The 20,342-nt window shown below is 46.1% G+C and overlaps 1 protein-coding gene across 1 annotated transcript in view; it reads left to right on the top strand.

Moving 5' to 3' along the window:
• Window positions 1-7,643: 7,643 nt before the first annotated feature.
• rhobtb1 (Rho related BTB domain containing 1) overlaps window positions 7,644-20,342 on the top strand; it is a 62,023-nt gene continuing 49,324 nt past the window's right edge. Inside the window, exon 1 of the mRNA XM_055647204.1 lies at window positions 7,644-7,943. The gene's annotated coding sequence lies outside the window, so the exon portion shown is untranslated. The remainder of the gene's footprint in view (window positions 7,944-20,342) is intronic.

Consider the following 20,342-nt stretch of genomic DNA (forward strand, 5'->3'; position numbering starts at 1 on the left):
ATCATTGCCCTTTTTTCACTCTTTTTCTTACTTATCCTTACTTCTATCACTTTTAGTTTAATATATTATTGTCCCATGTACTGTATGGTGAAAAGCTTTTGTTTGTGTGCTATCTAGTCAAAGAAAGATTTTACATGAATAAAAAAAGACCAAACATGAATAAAATCCTCCTCTTGTTATACTATTTCCTCTTGCTACAGTGCCCTCTCAAATTCCTGCCCCATCCCTTTAGAAATCATTGATCTTCTTTCCGTAAACCATCCCAGATGATTCCCTCTTGGATAATCCTACCATTTCCGTCTGTGCCTTTTGGTATCCTCCATAAAGGGCTCATTGACACACGTCACTGTCTTCTTGCAAGCATAAACAATGGCTACTCTCTCTTAAACTGTTGTTGACCTTCCTGTCCAGCATGTTCACTGGGAATGAATCTTGCCAGCCTCACTATTGTCTGACTCACCCCGTCCACCCCTACTCTCCTTTGGCTTTACTGTTGGGTTAGCTAACACCATCATCACTGCACTTTGTCCATTCATTTGAACAAAGTAATTTTCATACATAGGTGCATTGTGAGTGATTACATCATCATGACATTGATGAAAAACCGTCTGAAGGGCGATGCTGCCTTCCACTAGAATTAGCATCCCTACTTGGCTGTAACTTCCTTCTCTTCACCCATCGATTGCAGAGAAATGTATTGCTTAACACCAAACCAGACATTATACATTCGCCCTTTGCACTACATTCTCCTTGAACATTTCTCCTTTTCCCAACCGTTTTACCTCCTATTTGAAAGTACTGTTCATCACTGTCCAGTCTCCCACGATGGAAATATGTCAGCCATTACACCAAACTATCTTTCATTGCCAGTGTTTTAGTCACCAATTCATCAAGCTTTTTCTACTCTCAACAAGAACAACCTTGATAAATAGGAGGTTAAAGCATCTTTCAAGTCTCTATGTTATGACTGATGGAGAGGTGAGAAATTGGTGGGAAGATTTCCACTTTTGTGGGATTGATTTCAATGCGGAAGCCGTGCTTGAATATGATGACAAAAGACACAGGTACTTGTGGAGATCATGTCTTTAGCACTACAGACACGTTGGTGCAAGGTCACTGCAGCCACTGCACATGATTATTTCTCGATTTCACTCAGAGCGAACCAAACTGGCGTTATTTACATCTATGATGAAGCAGACCTGAGGAAGAGATTAAGCTGAGGATACACTTTGTACTAAGATAAACACCAACTGCTGGAGTAATTCAGCGGGACAGGAAGCATCTCTGGAGAACATAAATAGGTGGCATTTTGAGTTGGGACCCTTCTTCAGACTTCTCCAGAGATGTTATCCATGTTCTCCCAAGATGCTGACTAACCCACTGAGTTACTTCAGCTCTTGGCGTCATTTTTTCAACTGCAGTTCCTTGTGTCTCCATTCACTTTTGTACTTCTGGCTAGAGTTGTTTGGAAATGGTTCATCCTTGTCTTGTGTACTTACCTGCTTGGTACCATGCCCTTACTGAGGGTGGAGATGTTTATTGAACTTTCTAAATCCATTTGTTCTTTAATTGCCCAACAACATACATAACTGGCTATGGCACTGTAATACATTTATTCTGCTAGTTTTGGCATGGTTTTGCACTGTCACCCTCAGTTGTCAGCATTCATAATGGAATAAAGTAAAACTTTCCAGGCATTTGCTGCCAGAAAGATTGTTATGAAATTATTTTATCTGGAAAAAAAAATGCTCTTTTAGAATGAACCAATGCATGGGTGGGACTCTGAATATACTTCAAATGTTACTCCAGCCAGATTGATTGGCAGATGAGTGAATGAAAAATGGATGGAGATGGGAACTGAGGCAGGAGATGACCCTCAGACTATCTTTAAGAAGGAACTGCAGATGCTGCAAAATCGAAGGAAGAGAAAAATGCTGGAGAAACTCAGCGGGTGAGGCAACATCTGTGGAGTGAAGGAAATAGGCAACAATTCGGGTTGAGACCCTTCTTCAGGCTGATGTGAGGGTGGAGGGGGAGGGGGAATAAGAAAGGAAGAGGCGGAGACAGTGGGCTGAGGGAGAGCTGAGAAGAGGAGGAGAAAGCAGGGACTACCTGAAATTTGAGAAGTCAATGTTCATACCGTTGGGGTGCAAACTGCCCAACGGAAATATGAGGTGCTGCTCCTCCAATGTGGCCAATGGTGGGAAAGTGGTGGGCCACATCTTCCCATCTCCCCCCCTGTCTGCTTTCCGCAGAGACCGCTCCCTCCGTAACTCCCTGGTCAATTCGTCCCTTCCCACCCAAACCACCCCCTCTCCTGGCACTTTCCCAACCGCAGGAAATGCTACACTTGTCGCTTTACCTCCCCCCTTGATTCCATTTAAGGACCCAAGCAGTCCTTCCAGGTGCAGCACAGGTTCACCTGCACGTCCTCCAACCTCATCTATTGCATTCGCTGCTCTAGATGTCAGCTGTTCTACATCGGTGAGACCAAGCGTAGGCTTGGCGATCGCTTCGCCCAACACCTCCGCTCGGTTTGAATTCAGGTAGTCCCTGCTTTCTCCTCCCCTTCTCAGCTCTCACCCAGCCCACTGTCTCAGCTTCTTCCTTTATTCTTCCCACCCCCCGCCACTCCCCACCCTCACATCAGTCTGAAGAAGGGTCTCGAACCGAAACGTTGCCTATTTCCTTCGCTGCATAGATGCTGCCTCACCCGCTGAGTTTTTCCAGCATTTTTGTCTAACCTCGGACTATCTTTGATCGGCCTTAGCTGGCTTTATCTTGCACTAAACATTATTCCCTTATCATGTTTCTATACACTGTCCTGGCTCGATTGTAATCATGTATTGTCTTACTGCTGACTGGATAGCTTGCAACTAAAGCTTTTCACTGGGCCTCGGTAGACCTGACAATAAACTAAACTGAGAAGAGGAGAAAACAAGAAGGTGGAACCTGATTAGAATAGAGGGGGGGGGGAAGTGGGAGTGAAATGTGGAACCTGATGAAGGGATGGTGGGTAGGGATAAGGAGTGGGGATGGTGAAGGAAAATGGGGGATCCAATTAGTGATGGATGGGAATTGAGAGGATGGAGTAAGTGGAGGAGGTGAAAAAAATTAGGGATGGGAGTGGAAAGAAATGTGTGCGCAGGCGTGAGGGGTGGAAAATGGTACGTGAAATTGAAAAATTCAAAGCTCATACTGTTGAGTTGTAAGCTACCCTAGTGAACTATGAGGTGTTGTTCTTCCAGTTTGTCCGTATCCTCACTTTGGCACTGGTGGAGGTCAAGGACGCACAGGTCAGTATGGGAATAGGAAAGGGAATTAAAAAGCCAGCAACTGGGAGCTGCATCAGGCCCTGGCAAACATAGCACAAACATTCAGTGATGCAGTCCCTAGTCTATGCTTGGTCTCGCTAACATAGAGGAGGCCACATCAAGAACACCTAATACAATAGCGTCGGAGGAGATGCAAGTAAATTTCTGTCTCACCCAGAAGGACTTTTGGGAATTCCTGAATGGAGGTGAGGTAGGAGGTCTGGGTAAGTCTTACGTCTCTTGTGGTTGGCAGGGGAAAGTGGCTGGGTAAGGGGCAAGTCCGGTGGGGAGGGAATGAGCAAACCAAGGAGTCATGGAGAAAGTGGTCTCTGCGGAAAGCAGAAAGGGGTTGGGATGGGAAGAAGCGATTGCTGATGGGATCATGTTGAAGCTGGGGGAAGTGTCAGGGAATGCCAGTGTTGGATGGTGGGGTGAAAGGTAAGGACCAGGGGTTCTCTACCGTCCTGGATGGTGAGGTGGTGGTTGGTGAGAGCAGATCTGCTGGAAATCAAGGAGACACAGTTGAGGAGCTCTGCAGTTTGACGAACTGGGTTTAGAGACATAGATGCATACAACATGGAAGAAGTCCCTTCAGCCCTTCGGCTTCCTGAGCTAGTCCCATTTGCCTGCATTTGGCCCTTTTCTCTCTAAACCTTTCCTATCCATGTACCTGTCCAAGTGTAATTGTACCACTTCCCCAGGCAGTTTGTTCCTTATATACCACTTTCAGGTCCCATTTAAATCTTTCACCTCTCACCTTAAGCTTATGTCCTCTAGTTTTAAACTATTCTACGCAATGAAAAAGTCAGTGGCAATCTATATTAGCAATGCTCCTCTTTTATAAACCTCAGTAAGGTCACCCATCAGCATCCACCGCTTCAGGGTAAACAGTCCCAGCCTACCCAATATCACATCATAACTCAAGCCCCCCAGTTCATACTTGTCAATCTTTTCTGTATCCTCTCTAACTTAATCATATTCTTTATCTAGTATGGTGACCAGAAATGCACACAATATTCCAGGTGTAGTCTCATTGACATCTTTAGTTTTAATTCTAATTGTAGAGATATGTTCCGGAAACTGGCCCTTCGGCCCACCAAGTCCACACTGACCAGCGATCCCCGTACATTAACACAATCCTACACACAACTAGGGACAATTTTACATTTACACCAAGCCAATGAACCTACAAACCTGTGCGTTTTCGAGTGTGGGAGGAAAGAGAAGATTTCAGAGAAAATCCATGCAGTCACAGGTAGAACGTATAAACTTACAAACAAGCATCCTACAAACACACCAAATCCTGGCATCACATCACTCCTGTCCTCAAACAACTTCACTGGCTTCCCATTTCCCACCGGATCACCTACAAAATCCTGGTCCTCACCTACAAAGCCCTCCACCATCTGCCCCCCCCCCATATCTCACTGACCTCCTCTCCCCCTACCAACCCTCATGGTTCCTCAGATCCACATCAGCCAGTCTCCTCTCCATCCACAAGTCCAACCTCCGCAGTTTTGGGGACAGAGCCTTCTCCAGGGCAGCTCCCAGGCTCTGGAACTCCCTCCCCCAACTGATCTGCAATTCCGTGTCCCTCACCATCTTTCAGTCCCGCCTCAAGACCCATCTCTTCACCTCTGCCTATCCTTAGCCCCACGTCCCCCTCCCTTTTCATCTGTGCTTGAATTGCCTCATATTGTGTTTTGAATTGAATTCTGTCTTTAATTTGTGTACTAGTCATGTCTCTACTATTTATTTCATTCCCCTTACATGTTTTTCCTCTACTTGCTAAATTTTTGTAAGGTGTCCTTGAGACTCTTGAAAGGCGCCCATAAATAACATTTATTATTATTATTATTATTATTATCTGTAGTCAAGATCGAACCCGGGTCTCTGGCGGTGTAAGGCAGTAGCTCTACTGCTACGCCACTGTGCCGCCCGAAGTTGTATCTTGACATACCAACACTTATTTGTATTTGTGATTCATTGTAGTCAGTGCCATTTGATAATGACATTAGGTTTCAGTATTGCTCCAGTACATGGGAACATAGATCAGTAAGCACAGGAACTGGCCCTTTGGCCTACAACATCCGCGCAATTACGACTAAGCTAATTTCCTCTGCTTGTATGTGATCCATATCCCGCCATTCCCTGCATATCCATGTGCCTTTCTAAAAGCATCTTGAATGCCACTTTCTTATCTGCTCCTACCACCACCTGGCAGCATGTTCCAGGCATCCACCACTCTCTGTGTAAAATACGTGCCTCACACATATCTTGGAAACTTTGCCCCTCCCACTTTAAAGCTATGCCTTCAAGTCCTTGACATTTCCAACCAGGGGAAAATTGGTTCAAGCTATTTAACTGTCTAACAGCCTGGGATTCGGCTGGACCAGACACCGCTCCAAGAGACCGAGTGCGTGGATAGGACACGGCCTACAGCGGCAGAGGGCACCATGGCTATGCTTGGCCAGGCTGACCCCGCAATGTCGCCAGAACAACGGGCCTTCACAGTCAGGTCAAGAACCCTGTACTGGGGCTGGAAAATCTAGCGTCTCTGTATACTGCCTCAGTGTATTACTGCAATATACGTACTGTAACTGAGATGCTTATCTAAGGTATTTAAATGCTTATATATAGTGATACATACTGAAAACAAATATAACTTTGAATGTACCTTGGTGCCTGTTGACAAAAAAAATACCATTGCCTCTCATAATTCAATATACTTCTATTAGGTCTCCCCTCACCCTGTGACATTATAATCTGTTTTGATGGAATTGATGTACAGAGTATATTAGAAACATATGAGAGAAAATTGCCACATACATTAAAAACACAATCTTTTGCAAGATTAGTTTCTGTACTCAAAGATGTTGCATTAATAAAAGTGGTACATCTGCGTCAAAATTTGATTTAATAGTTAATGAGCAAAAAGTGGTTCAGGAAAACATTACTCTACTTGTTTTACAGTTCAGTCAATCAGAATGAAAGACTTAACTGAAGAAGCTCTAATCTTCTAATGCCCTGTGGGTGACAGACGTGCTTCATTGGGACCAACCCATGGCTGACTACAGGCAGAACTTTGCCTTCTAATGTAACTTGACATTTACTTACATGGGTGATAAGTGTCATTCAGATATTGGGATTATCAGTGGAGAGACACTGGTGTAAAGGCACGACAGCGCTGAAGGAAAATTGCTTGGGCATTGCAATGTAGTTGTACGCATTTTGCATAAATACTTCAAATTTGTTTTCTGCCCACCGCGTGTTGCCTAACTGCTCTGGCGATTTGACAATAAACATCTTGATTTGCTTCTTTCTGAAATTGGTAAAATAAATAGTTTAAATTCTTATCTGAGCATGTGTAGACTGATGGCAAATATCAGAAATTAGTAACAAAAGAGAAAATACCAAAGCAAATGCAATGGCCCTATTTTATTTTAATTTTCTACACGTAAAATCAACTCATTATAATAGTCGTTTCAGATAATTTGGATAATTGAACAGAGAACAGGCACCGTCCTTCCTATTTATTAATTTTAATTTATTTGGGAAACTGCCAGCTCATTTGTCACATTTCAGAGTTCTAAGCAAAGCTGTGACAACATATTAATATTTCGTGAAATAAACAAGGATTAGGCATCTCATATATTTTGAGCGAAAAGTAATTTCTCATGATTTGAGTTTATTACAGTTGATTTTACGCTTGGGTAATAGTTCTTGATCGATTCCAGTCTGAAGGGTCTCGACCCGAAACGTCGCCCATTCCTTCTCTCCAGAGATGCTGCCTGTGTCCCGTTGAGTTGAGTTACTCCAGCATTTTGTGTCTATATTTGGTGTAAAGCAGCATCTGCAGTTCACTTCCTACACATTAATGTTTTGATTTGAAGGTGTCACCAAAATCGGTCTGACGTTCAGTAACGATCGGGTCCCTGGCAAACAGTCATGTGCAATTTATTGGGGGGGGGGGAGATTTTGACGAGATTGTTGAGGAGGAAGCCTAGAATGATGGGGATGCCATATCCATCTGGTGCACTGTAGAGGCACAAAGGTGTACATACCTTTGTCAACACAGCCCACCGCAACAAGAACACACGCACACTTTTCATGAATGGCTCTGCATAGTGGAGAGGGTGCGCGGGCGGACGGGCGCTGACGTCACAGAGCCGCGCGCCCGCCTCGCGGGGGGGGGGGGGGGGGGGGGGGGGGACGGGCGGATGGCGCGCCCACCGGGTCCCGCGGGGGGGCGGTTGGGGCGGCGGTTAAAAGCGCTGGCTCTCCACACGCGCGCGCGCGGCGCGCCCCTCCCCCCCCCCCCCCCCCCCCTTCGCCCCTCAGACAACAGATCAGCAGCTCCCGTCAATGCCATCCGCCCGCCTCTCACTCGACGGTGGCTGAGGAAGAGAGAGGAGGGGTGGTGGTGCTTGTAATAATAATAATAATACTAATAATAATAATAATAAAGCAGAAGAAGAAGAAGAAGAAGAAGAAGCGAATCCAGGAAACCCAGAGCTTCGGGCGGAATGAGTCGGGCACGCTGACAAAAAACAGCCTCAACCTAGTATCGCCCCGATACTGGGTACAAAGAGAGCGCGTCGCGGAGACGGCGAGGCAAGCGGGAGCAAGGTAGGCGGCGGTGGGGAGAGGGTGGTGATGCCCGCTGCCAGAGATACTTCCTACTCCTTGGAGAGAGGGGGGGGAGTAGGATGGGTACAGTCTTGAATAAAGTTTGTGCTGACCGCTGTGCCCATCGCCAGAAAACTTGCAGCTGCTTCCATCTGGGAGGATGAGGAGGGAGGGGGTGCAACAACAACAACAACACTCGGCAGCAGCCGCTCTGTTGTCCGTAACTGTGGAAGCCGCACCCCGGGGCACCAGTTGGCATCGGTCAGTCCAGCAAGAAGGTCTGAAGAAGGGTCTCGACCCGAAACGTCACCCATTCATTCCCTTTTCTGCAGAGATGCTGCCTGACCAGCTGGGTTGCTCCAGCTTTTTTGTGTCCGCCGTCCGTCCTGCAAAGTTGAGCTGCTGCAGCCTCGGGGATGGATGGTGGGTGGCTTCATTGGGAGCGCCGTTTTCCCGGCTTCACCCTGCCGACATCGGACTGTTTGTTACCAGAGGATATGTGCCATCGTCCAGTTTGAGTTGACTGACGTGTCCGTAATAAATCCTCTCATTGGGGGCGGGGGTAATTTGGCTATCAGATCATATATTTAATCTCTACAGAAGGGTCCCAACCCGAAATGTCGCATGTTCCATCACGCCCCAGATGCTGCCTCGCCCGCTGCGTTCTTCCAGCCCTTTGTGTTTTGCTCTTTAAACTCTTTGTCTTTTCATCCTCTTGAGTTGTTGACAGGTTGGGAAAATGCCCCGTCGATAAGATCGTATACTTTTAAAAAGTTTCGCGTTGGAATACAAGCCTTTAAATGAACTTTAAATTAACATTTATTGCCGTGGTAAAGCTTTCTCAAATCACCAATTAGTTATTGCTACAATAGATCGGCAGAGCTAGATGCGGTCATATCGATCAACCGCTAAATTCCCCAAAATACAGATTCGGCTTCAAATACTCAAAGTTAATTCAGTATTTACATTTAATGTGGTTTTCCGTATAATAAAACAGAAATTGTTTGAATGTTTGTAATTGAAACTGATGGTGTTTTGGGAAATTTAGTGGATGGTGGGTGTGAATACTTGGAGTATTTGAAATTTCTGTAACTATTTTAGTCGGACCATTCATCCATTTGGCTTGGGGTTACTGCTCCAACTAAAGTTGAGAAAGAAATTGCGGGGGTGCACAGTGTCTACACCCGTTGCCCTGGAGCATGATATAAAGATGTTATTTCCACAAATGCTGAGTTTCTCCAGCAGTTTGCTTTCAGCTCCATTATTTTAAGGTTGTTATGTAACTTTTCTCCACTTGAGGTATCTGTACAAGAAACACAAGTTTAAAAAAAAAACTTGAAATGCAAACTTCAATGCAGGATAAGCCTGACGTTATGTAATTAATATTGGGGGTTAGTGGAAAATTGGCAAGCCAAACAATAAATTAATGAGAAACAAAACAAGAGATTGTTGTTGTTTTTATGTGTGACACCTGTGCAATTTGTGGGTTATCGAGCAATGAATTTGTGGCCGCTGTGTACTATGCAATTCCCATTTGTTTTCGGCCAGCTATTTTTTAGTGAAGTTTACTTTGTGCAATTGTGTCATTTTATTTTGGAGAACTCCATGTTATTGTTTTTAATGTAGTAATGTATTCCAAAGTGTTTTCCTGGAATCTCATAAGGGGTGGGGTGAGGTATTAGGATAGATAACTAAAATGTTTTCAATCACATTGTATTTTTGAAACATTGTTTAGCAAAAGAATGCCTGAAGAGAGGGACATATGGAAAAAACCATTCAAATCACAAGTTCAATTTAAAGGAGGACAGATATTTATCATTATAGGCTGGAGAAGATGAGGAAGTTTGAGGTCATGGAAGAATTTGAAAATTAGGATGATATTTTTTTAATTGAGGTGTTCCTCAACTAGGAGGCCTTGGAAATCATCAAACAGAGGCGATAGGTGAATGGAGCTAAATGAAATTTTGTGCAGCTTTTGCTATCTTTACTGTAGTAACACAACCCAAATTGTTTTTGCAGAATGTTATGAAGATTCAGATCAGATTCAACTTTAATTGTCATTGTCAGTGTACAGTACAGAAAAAACTAAATGCAGTTAGTATCTCCCTGGAAGAGCGACATAGAATATGATTTCAATAAATAAATCTATTTACATGTATACAGACATAGTGTTTTTCCTGTGGGAGGAGTATCCGGGGGGGTGGGAGGGGGGGTGATTGGCAGTCACCGAGGTACCTCGTTGAGTAGTGTGACAGCCGCAGGAAGAAGCTGTTTCTGGACCTGCTGGCCCGGCAACGGAGAGACCTGTAGCGCCTCCCGGATGGTAGGAGGGTAAACAGTCCATGGCTGGGGTGAGAGCAGTCCTTGGCGATGCTGAGCGCCCTCCGCAGACAACGCTTGCTTTGGACAGACTCAATGGAGGGGAGCGAGGAACCAGGTGATGCGTTGGGCAATTTTCACCACCCTCTGCAGTGCATTCCGGTCGGAGACAGAGCAGTTGCCATACCATACTGTGATACAGTTGGTAAGGATGCTCTCGATGGTGTAGCGGTAGAAGTTCACCAGGACCTGAGGAGACAGATGGACCTTCTTCAGTCTCCTCAGGAAGAAGAGACGCTGGTGAGCCTTCTTGACCAGAATTGAGGTATTGTGGGTCCAAGAGAGGTCATCGGAGATGTTGACCCCCAGGAACCTGAAGCTGAGTGAATAATATTTATGAATAATATTTGTTTGGGGATTTTGGGGTAAATGATCAAAAATTTGCTGAAATTATGTTTTCATGTTGCCTTGTATTGTGAAAGTTCCAGAAATTAAGGCCATACTAGATGATGACATGAATATTGTAAGGGAGGGAGATTGCGGAGCATTAGAGTTCAGAGTTAACAAAAGCATGGATGAATGTTTCAGCAGCAGAGGCAGTTACATTGGCTGTTACTTGTAAGTAGGAACTATTGGTGCTAAAGCAGATCCTGGCCTGAATATCCTGAGTTTGAAGACTACTTTGGGTCGCAAATAGTCTCGATTGGCCTCCACCTCATAAGAGAAATAGAGTTAATGGCTGGATCAGCCTTTGAAGTCTGTAGATTTGTGCCAAACGGTGTTCGTGGGTTAGATTTGGATGACATCAGCATTGATGCAAGAACTGGAATATTCTGGATAGTACCCTGTGGCAGCTTATGAATTTAGGCGATGAACAAAGATAGATCCTTGGGTTGCAATGGAGTTGCCGTGCAGAAATAGACAGGGAAGCCATTACAGCTGTCTCCATTGTTAACCCAGGGCATGGAGTAATATCAAATAACACTGCTAGTCACAAAAACATTTTGTGGATTTCAATGCTATTGTCTTCTAGCACTAAGAGTGTCTGTAGCATTGACCAGTTTGCTGTCCACATAATATTCAGCTTGGCCTTCAACTTGCTATTATCATTGACACTGAGATAAGTGCATTCCAACAGATCTTACTCGGGTTAGGTGACTATCAATTATCTGCATGTTACTGTTAAAAGCTTTGTGTGTAAACAAGAATAGTTTAGGATTTTTAAATATATTGACTTAACTGAGATAGTGCATTTTACAATACATTTTCTGTGACTGTCACCTAGTGCTTTGTCCATAACATAATTTTGCATAGGTTTTATTCTATATGTCAGTCAACTGGAATGTAAACTATGGTAAAGACGAATATCCATACTGAACTTAGAAAAGTGGGTTTTTCAAGGGGTGTAATGCCGCCTATTTAATTCCAGTTTCAATCCACGTTTGAAGTGTAACCCACCACCAATACCCATTCAACTTTTTCGTTCAACTCCTGCATTGCTTTTTAAACAAAAAGGCATAAATATGTTTAATTCTATTGTAGTGACTTTATTTCATTCACTGTACTAAAAATAAATATTGTACATTTTGCAGTTGACATTGCACATTGCCTAACCACCATCTTGAGCAACAAACTAACAAGTGGGAAATGGTCATGATTGCTGGCAAGTACTGTGTTAATAGCTTTGTATGGTGCAGGATCTCAAAAGTTACTTACAAAATTCAGAGGGCACGACCTAATTGAGGCAGGCTTCATTTTGGTATCAGCCAATACATGGTCCTCTGGGACTTGAGCAGCAGAGCAGTGGTCACTTTAGCATTTCCTTCAACATTGGCAGTGTTCTCATGGTCTGACATTGATACAAGAACGATCACTTTTTAGATAGCACCTTCTCACAGCTTATAAATGAGAGATTGTAGGTGAGCAAAAATGGATTCAAACCCTAATCATGTAAGAAATAAAATCTGGGATTGGAGCTAATGAGAAGTGGCTGGTGGGAGGTGGATAGCAATGGGAACTGGGGAGAGGAAAGGAAGGATTTGCACTATGGAAGACATCTCCAATGCTCTGTTACAAAGTATCTCAGAATGAAAAATGCATCATAGCAAACAAACATTTTGTGCCAATGTAACTCAAACATTTAAGTAGTTAATATAAGTAGGGCTGGTGCATATAGACATTTTTACAACACATAGCTCCCCAACAGTAATTCAGGATAATGGGGCAATGCACTTGGATTTCCAAGGCTCTACCTATGGTCGATGAGTACCGTAAAGGCAAACAAATATGCTCTATGCATACACTCATGGTGAGTTTTAATGTTAACAATATTATCCATGGTTGTGTGCTGACCATTTAATGTCACTCTTCCTTGAGAGTCAACTATCTGTGCCACTTTAAGGTGATTGGATGCCTACCATTAAATCGTGGTCAAAGAAGTTCAAAGGTCCTTTTAAACCCTGCATCTTTAAACGCGTATAGAGGCCTGAAACCGTTGAATCGGTGCAGTTTAAATGTTCTCATTCCAAATATATTAATTGTTTGTTGAGGGTCAATTGCTTGTGAAAATGGAGTGTTTGTATATAAATGCTGAGGCATTCAGGGCATTCTACATGAGAGACTAAAGATTTACTTATCTTGCATAAAACTTTAAGAATTTGATCCTTTAGATTGCTGTAAACTCGTGCTAATTATTGCGAGAGATTTTAACTAGGAGAACAAAAGATGGGTAAATTAAACTGAGATATGGATACACGGACCTAATTAAATAATGGAACAGCCTTGAGGTGCCAAGTAACCTATTTGGATTCCCAGGTTCCCGTAACAAGAGCATTGAGGAGAATAAAGAAATATAGTAGTTGATTCTGGGTAAAGGATTACCAGTAACTAGTTTACAAACAACCTATTTCTTTTCAGAGAGCCGAGTTGAAAGCTTAAGACATTGCATATGTTTTATTGCATGAAATTGCACCTTTTCTAATGCTTAATTTTTCAGCACAGTAACTGGAAGTCAACTGCATAACATGATGTTGTATTCATAGGGCAGTGTAAATCAAAGAGATGAGCTCTAAGGGCCTGTCCCGCCCCGATGACCTAATTTGCGAGTTTATAAGGGTTTGCACTCGAATCAAACTCGCAGCGTGGTCGACACGTGGTCCTACGAGGTCACTGGAACGCTCCTTCATGCTTGAGGGAAGTTCCCGCATACTTGCGGCCTCAGTTCAGTCGAGAAAAAAATTTCAGCATGCTGAGAAATTTTCCGCGAGTAAAAATTGGTCGGCAAGGTTCTTTTGAACTCGTAGTGCAGTGGAGTGGAGTCGCTAGGAGGTCGAGGTAGCAGTAGGCAATCACTTTTGCTCACTGGGCATTTTAATTGGCTCATTGGAGTTTTCAGAACCAAGGAATACCGACCAGTAATGTTAAATTCCCGCTAAACTTTATAATAAATTGGCTGGCTTCTTAAAAGTGCCGCCACTCCTACTCCTACTTACCCTCCCCCCCACTTACCCTCCCCCCCACTTTCCCTCCCCCCCCTTTCCCTCCCCCCCCCTTTCCCCCCCCCCACTTTCCCTCCCCCCCACTTTCCCTCCCCCCCACTTTTTTCCCCCCTCCCCCCCCACTTTCCCTCCCCCCCCACTTTCCCTCCCCCCCCACTTTCCCTCCCCCCCCACTTTCCCTCCCCCCCCCACTTTCCCTCCCCCCCCCCCACTTTCCCCCCCCCCCACTTTCCCTCCCCCCCACTTTTCCCCCCCCCCACCCCCCCCCTTTCCCTCCCCTCCCCCCCCCCCCACTTTCCCCCCCCCCCCACTTTCCCCCCCCCCCACTTTCCCCCCCCCTTTCCTTCCCCCCCCCACTTTCCCTCCCCCCCCCCACTCCCTCCCCCCCACCCCCCCCTTCCCCCCCACTTCCCCCCCACTTTCCCCCCCCACTTTCCCTCCCCCCCCCACTTTCCCCCCCCACTTTCCCTCCCCCCCCCCACTTTCCCTCCCCCCCCCCACTTTCCCCCCCCCCCCCCCCTTCCCCCCCCCCCCCCCCACCCCCCCCCCCCCCCACCCCTCCCCCCCCCCCCCCCCACTTTCCCTCCCCCCCCCACTTTCCCTCCCCCCCCACTTTTCCCCCCCCCCCCACTTTCCCTCCCCCCCCACTTTCCCCCCCCCCCCACTTTCCCTCCCCCCCCCACTTTCCCTCCCCCCCCCCACTTTTCCCTCCCCCCCCACTTTCCCCCCCCCCACTTTCCCTCCCCCCCCACTTCCCCCCCCCCACTTCCCTCCCCCCCCCCCCTCCCCCCCCCCCTTCTCCCCCCCCCCCCCCTTCTTCTCTCCACCCCCTTCTCCCTCACCCCTTCCCCCCCCTGCCCCCCTTCTCCCCCCCTCCTCCCCCATTCTGCCCCCCATTCCCCCCCCCCCCCCCCCCCCCCTCCCCCTCTCCCCTCCACCCCCCCTCCCCCCCTCCCCCCCCCCCCCCCCCCCCCCTCCCCCCCCCCCCCCCCCCCCCCTCCCCCCCCCCCTCCCCCTAACCCCTCCCCCCCCCCCCCCCCTTCTCCCCCCCCCCCTCCCCCCCCTCTTCCCCCCCCCCTCCCCCCCCTAATCCCCACCCCTCTTTCATAGCTCCCCCCCCCCCCTCCGTGTGTTGTGGTCGGTCGAAGCAGCTCGCGGTTTCATAGCTGATGGTCGATCCAACCCAAATTCCCCCGACCCTGGTTGTGTGGCAGATAGAAAGAAAAGTAATTACTAGGGTTTTGGATTGTTAAGACTGGGACAATCTTGATGAATTGCATCATAGAGATGCTGGAGGATAGCATAGTTAGCTATTTCATGAGGTGCAGAAAAACAGAAAATGCAAAATGGTCAAAGTCACAAAGGATATTTTGTGACATTTTACTGAAGGGCATTTAAAACTTTTGGCATGGGAAAACTTGATTACAGCAGTTCAAATATGGAGGTGTGGAAAAATTGAGTGTAAATTTGAAAAATGAAAAGACAGAAAAGAGGCTGAAGATAGGTTGGTTGTTGTAAAGACAGCACAGTGGCATAGCTGTGTCTTATCCAGATCTTGGGTGTTGTCACATTTGTATGTTCCCTCTGTGACAGCATGGATTTTTTCCGGCTTTTCTGGTTTCCACCATGTTCCAAAGACGAGCTGGTTTGAGGGTTAATTGGCCATCTGCAAATTGCCTCTAATGTGTAGGAATTGGATGAGAAAGTGGGATAACAGAATTATTGTCAGTGGGTGATTGATGGTCGGCATGGACTCGGTGGGCTGAAGAGCCCGTTTCCATGCTGTATCTCTAAACTAAACTAAACTTTGATGTTGTCCTAGAAGGGAAATATTTACTGGGAAGGTAGGATAATTTACCTTGTCACCTCAGACATTTTTTTTCTCTCAGCAGAGGGACCAGGAAATAGGCTTCTTGGATAAGATGGGTGAGAACCAGAGGAGAAACAGTGTCAAATCTCTAGCAGAGGTAGTTTACCTGGTGAGCACATGTGTTTTTTCACACAGAGAGTGGTGAATCTCTGGAACTCTCTGCCACAGAGGGTAGTTGAGGCCAGTTCATTGGCTATATTTAAGAGGGAGTTAGATGTGGCCCTTGTGGCTAAGGGGATCAGGGGGTATCAGGGAGAAGGCAGGTACGGGATACTGAGTTGGATGGCGGTGCAGGCTCGAAGGGCTGAATGGCCTACTCCTGCACCTAATTTCTATGTTTCTATGTTAAGCTGAGGTAAAGCAAATGGTCTCCATTTTACCACTGGGACTGAAACCTGTTTGGCATCTTCCAATATCAAACAGTGAAAATGTTCTCTTTTCCTCCATGTATACCTGGGGCTGTGCTAATGATTTGCTTTGAAGCCTTGTTAGTTATTGTATGTCTCTGCAATCACCATCTGTTCCTTCACAAATATTTGTATCTTTCCATTTATCATGTGTTCCCTTGCCTTATTGTACCACCGATGTTTCCCACTCTGAGTTCTACTTGTTGCTCTATGGCTTACTAACCTGAATAATTGTATCTTGTCATTACCCGAAGTTTGCCTTCACACTGAACTTGAAGCAAATGAGAAAGGAATGCAGGAGGCATTGGATAATAGTCCCATAAAGTGCAGTTCTTCCTTTCCATTTACTTTCAAGCAGCATATAAAGTACATTTCTTAAGTCCATTATTCCACGCTTTAAATTATTCCTTTCTTTGTGGTGGTAATTGCTATGGTATTTCTGTTGCAGCTAAATGGCTTCTAATTGCAGTTTATAGATGACTGTGACAATGATTATTTTAGTCATTTCACTGGATGGCTTCTTGTCAGAAGATAAAATATACATTTCTTTTTAGTCCTGGAATGCATTTGCACTATATATAAAATCTGTCCAGAGCAATTTAATTTTTTTTGTATGAAGGACAACTGTTGCATTTGGACTTGTGCCAAATCTGACAATGGCGTGAAACTGTTTCAGACTAACTGAGGGTCGAATTTTGCTTTATTGTGCTTTATTGTCAACTTAAGCATTAACAACGGATTTATATTGTACGTTTAACATCCGCACTAAACCATAAGAGTTGTAGTGTGAATGTACCCTAAAATACTTCCTCGCATGTCAAGTTATTTCTATTCTTAGAAAACTATAGCCTGGAAATTAGCAAGTGATAATGCACTTGAGATTCCTTTCACTGGTATTTTAGCAAAAGTCTGGACTGATTTACCTGAAATAAATACACTCTCTTTCAAATGGTATCAATGAAGTCTGAAATTAAAAACATATGTTTATATTTTGTGTAAATTAAAGATTTTTTAATATATATACATATTATATATATATATATAAATAACATTTTGATCACTGAATAATGTAATTTGTGACCTCTGGTATTTTTGTATGTTGTAAATCTGTAACAATATCCCTATCCATAGTTTATGCTTCGTGTAACATGACCACATTAAACCAGAGAGCAGTTTTCAAAGATGACCTGTCAATTATTAACAATGCAAGTTATGCTGATATTGCGCTGCATGAACCAGACAGAGATACCTTTCAACATATTAAATAATCCAGAAGCTGCTTGATAAGTATATTTGCATAGAGGTCAATTTTATATGATCAAACATGTTTAAATTGTTCAAGTACTTTGCCTTCGCCTGTGAAATGGCCGTACGGTGCACTAACAAATCCTAACGTAGTTCAATTACACACATCACACTATACAAGATTGATGTGTCAATATTCTAAGAAAGAAATTATTTGTCATCGTGGAAATATAATGAGATGTAAGAGAATATATTGCCTTATTGAAATATATTTGTGCCAGACTTTATTAGAGGGTAAAGATGCTTAAATGTTTTGTAGTGTTAAGACGAGAGCATTATTTGCACTTCTCATTATCAAGCAATATTTACAGAACCCAGTAAATACTGGATGTCTTCAAAAAATTTAATATTTTGAACAATTTTAGTGTAACACTAGACTAAGTGGAACCCGTTGGGTCCCAGTCCCACGGGGGTGTATGGTGGGGGGGTGTGTGGTGCGGTGGGAGGGGGGGGGGGGGTGTGTGTGGGCGGGGTGGTGGGGGAGGGAGGATGTGGGAGGGGGGTGGTTTGGGGGAGGGGTGTGTGTGGGCAGGGGTTTGCGGGGGAGGGAAGGTTTGTGGGCGGGAAGGGGTGCATGGGGGGGAAGGGGGCAGTTGTGGGGGGGAGGGAGGGGGGGTGGTGTGGGCGGGGGGGTGTGGTGTTGGGGAGGGGTGTGTGTGGGCAGGGAGGGGGTTGTGGGGAAGAGGGGGGTGTGTGGGCGGGGGGGATTGTGGGGGGAGAGGGGGGTGTGTAGGAGAGTGTGTGTGTGTGGGCAGGGGGAGGAGGATTGTGAGGTCTGTGGGAGGGAGGGGTGCGTGGGGGTGGTTGGGGAAGGGGTGAGGGGGGGGGGGGAGGGCTGTGGGCTGGGGGGGAGGGGGGAGAGAGCTTGGAGAAAAGACGGGGATGAGCCATGGGGGAGAGCGCGGTATGACGGGGAGGGGGCCAGAGGGGAAGGAGTTGGCTGTGCGATGGGGACTCACAGTAGGCACTGGCTGCTTCGCTGGTCGTTCTCCGCCGGGATCAGAGACTCCGCTTTCCGTTTGGCGACATCAAGCCATCTACGACTCAGAGCTGGGCTGTTTCCGATCCCTCCCTCTGAAAATTGTATCCAGTTGGAGACCTCAGCCGGCCATCCAGAGCCTCCAGCAGCTGCAGTAAAGACGCGATGGAGCCGGAAGGGGCGCACCGTCCCGCGGAGTGGCGGTAGAAGGCACCAATCCGCATGGCGCTGAATGGCAGGGGAGGCAATCGATCTGTGCACACGCGTTTTTAAAGATTTTTAGACTCTGATAACTCTTACCAGCTTCCACCGATTGGAACGAAACCCGGTGCAATCGCAGCGCAGGAGAACAGCGAGTAAGCTGGCGAAAAATCGTGGCAATGTCGCGTGCCATTTTTGCGCAAATGGAATGACCGCCAAACTGGAAGATAACAAGATCAGAGTTTTAGTTATGTATAGATTTCATGAGATGCTGCGGATACTTTTTTTTGAAGTGGTAAAGTTTGCGAAGTGAATCAGACATTAAAACCTAATTCACTTGTCTTTTTTTAAATTGATCAAATCCCCCTCCATGAATTATGACACTTTCATGGAACAAAATTTTGCTTTGACCTTGAAACAGAAAATTAAAAAGAGAATATGTGTCATCAGAATCATTGGAATTAATACCCAAAGTGACAATTCCCAGTGAAACACACAATTAAGCTATTTTCAATTAACTTGCAAATCATGCATTCAGGGAATGAACTTGCAGAATTATTTTTACACAATTGGTATTTGCAAAGCTTCATCCTTGCAGATCTGAAAAATAGCCGATAGCTTTGAGATTGTGGTGCACAGAAATAGTTATGCTTGATTGGTGGTTACAATGGGCTGCAAACTACAGTTGCCAATTTTTAGGTTGCGAAATGTGGCATGTGAGCATTGACGTTATGATCAGGACAGAGGTAAGCAAGAACAATTTTGGGCCAATTAATGCCCAGTTTGGTGTGATTATTGGTAAAAAAAGAATCAAGCATGTGCTGTGGGCAGTAGATTGGTTGGGACAGGGGGAAAAAAGAATCAGGAATACACCGTAATGTTTGGGGAAATTATGCTGTATCTGTGTTGTGATTGGGGAAGGGAGGGTGGGTATGAAGGTTTAGAAAATGCTTGGATCAGGGTTAAGCCTGGGTGGGGAATCTACGTGTTCCAGGACCCTCGGATGCCATGGAAGGGGCATTGGAATATGGATTGAAGATAGGAATGGAATGAGTCTAGAATAGGTGAGTTCGGTATTACGAAAAATGCGAGGAATCGTGGAATTTGTCAAAGGTCATTCGCCATAAAGAAAAGGTGAACTGTATAGACTGTGTATACATTCTTATCTTTATTCATAATTTATGTGTAAATTTTTTTTTAATCTGAGGAACGGGGTGCCAGGTAGCGGGAGAGCGGGGTGTAACAGTGAGAGAGAGAGGGGGGGGCAGATGCAAGTGGGAGATCGGAGGGCGCGCACACGGACCTGCACCTCATCCGCAGCCAGGATCGAACCCAGTTCACCCGGCACCGCAAGTGCTGTTGGACCGCCCCCCCCCCCCCCCCCCCCCCCCCCCCCCCCCCCCCCCCCCCCCCCCCCCCACCCAGTGTTCCATCCCCGTCTGGGGGGGTGACCGGAGACGTCAGGGGCTACTGTGGACAGACTGGACACCGGCGGCCCCAGGCCCACAGCCAGTGTGGAGAAGTGCCTACTCCAGTCCAACCCTGCTCCAACTCCAGAGGAACCCGCTTCCCGATGGGCCGGGGACCGCCTGCCGCACCTCCCACCCTACCCAGCGGCCGCCGGCCAACCCCCCCCGGCACTGGCGGAAGCCAAGCACCTTCCATCAATGGGGATATACTCAAAGCACTGCAGCAACTCAGCTGGACAGGCAGCATCCATGGAGAAAAGGAATGGGTGACGTTTCGGGTCGAGAACCTCTCGAGAGATGTTGCCTGACGCGCCGAGCCGCCGCAGCACCCCGTGTGAATCCCTGGCGCTCG

The sequence above is a fragment of the Leucoraja erinacea genome, chromosome 15, assembly GCF_028641065.1.
Source record: "Leucoraja erinacea ecotype New England chromosome 15, Leri_hhj_1, whole genome shotgun sequence".
Lineage (NCBI taxonomy): Eukaryota > Metazoa > Chordata > Chondrichthyes > Rajiformes > Rajidae > Leucoraja > Leucoraja erinaceus.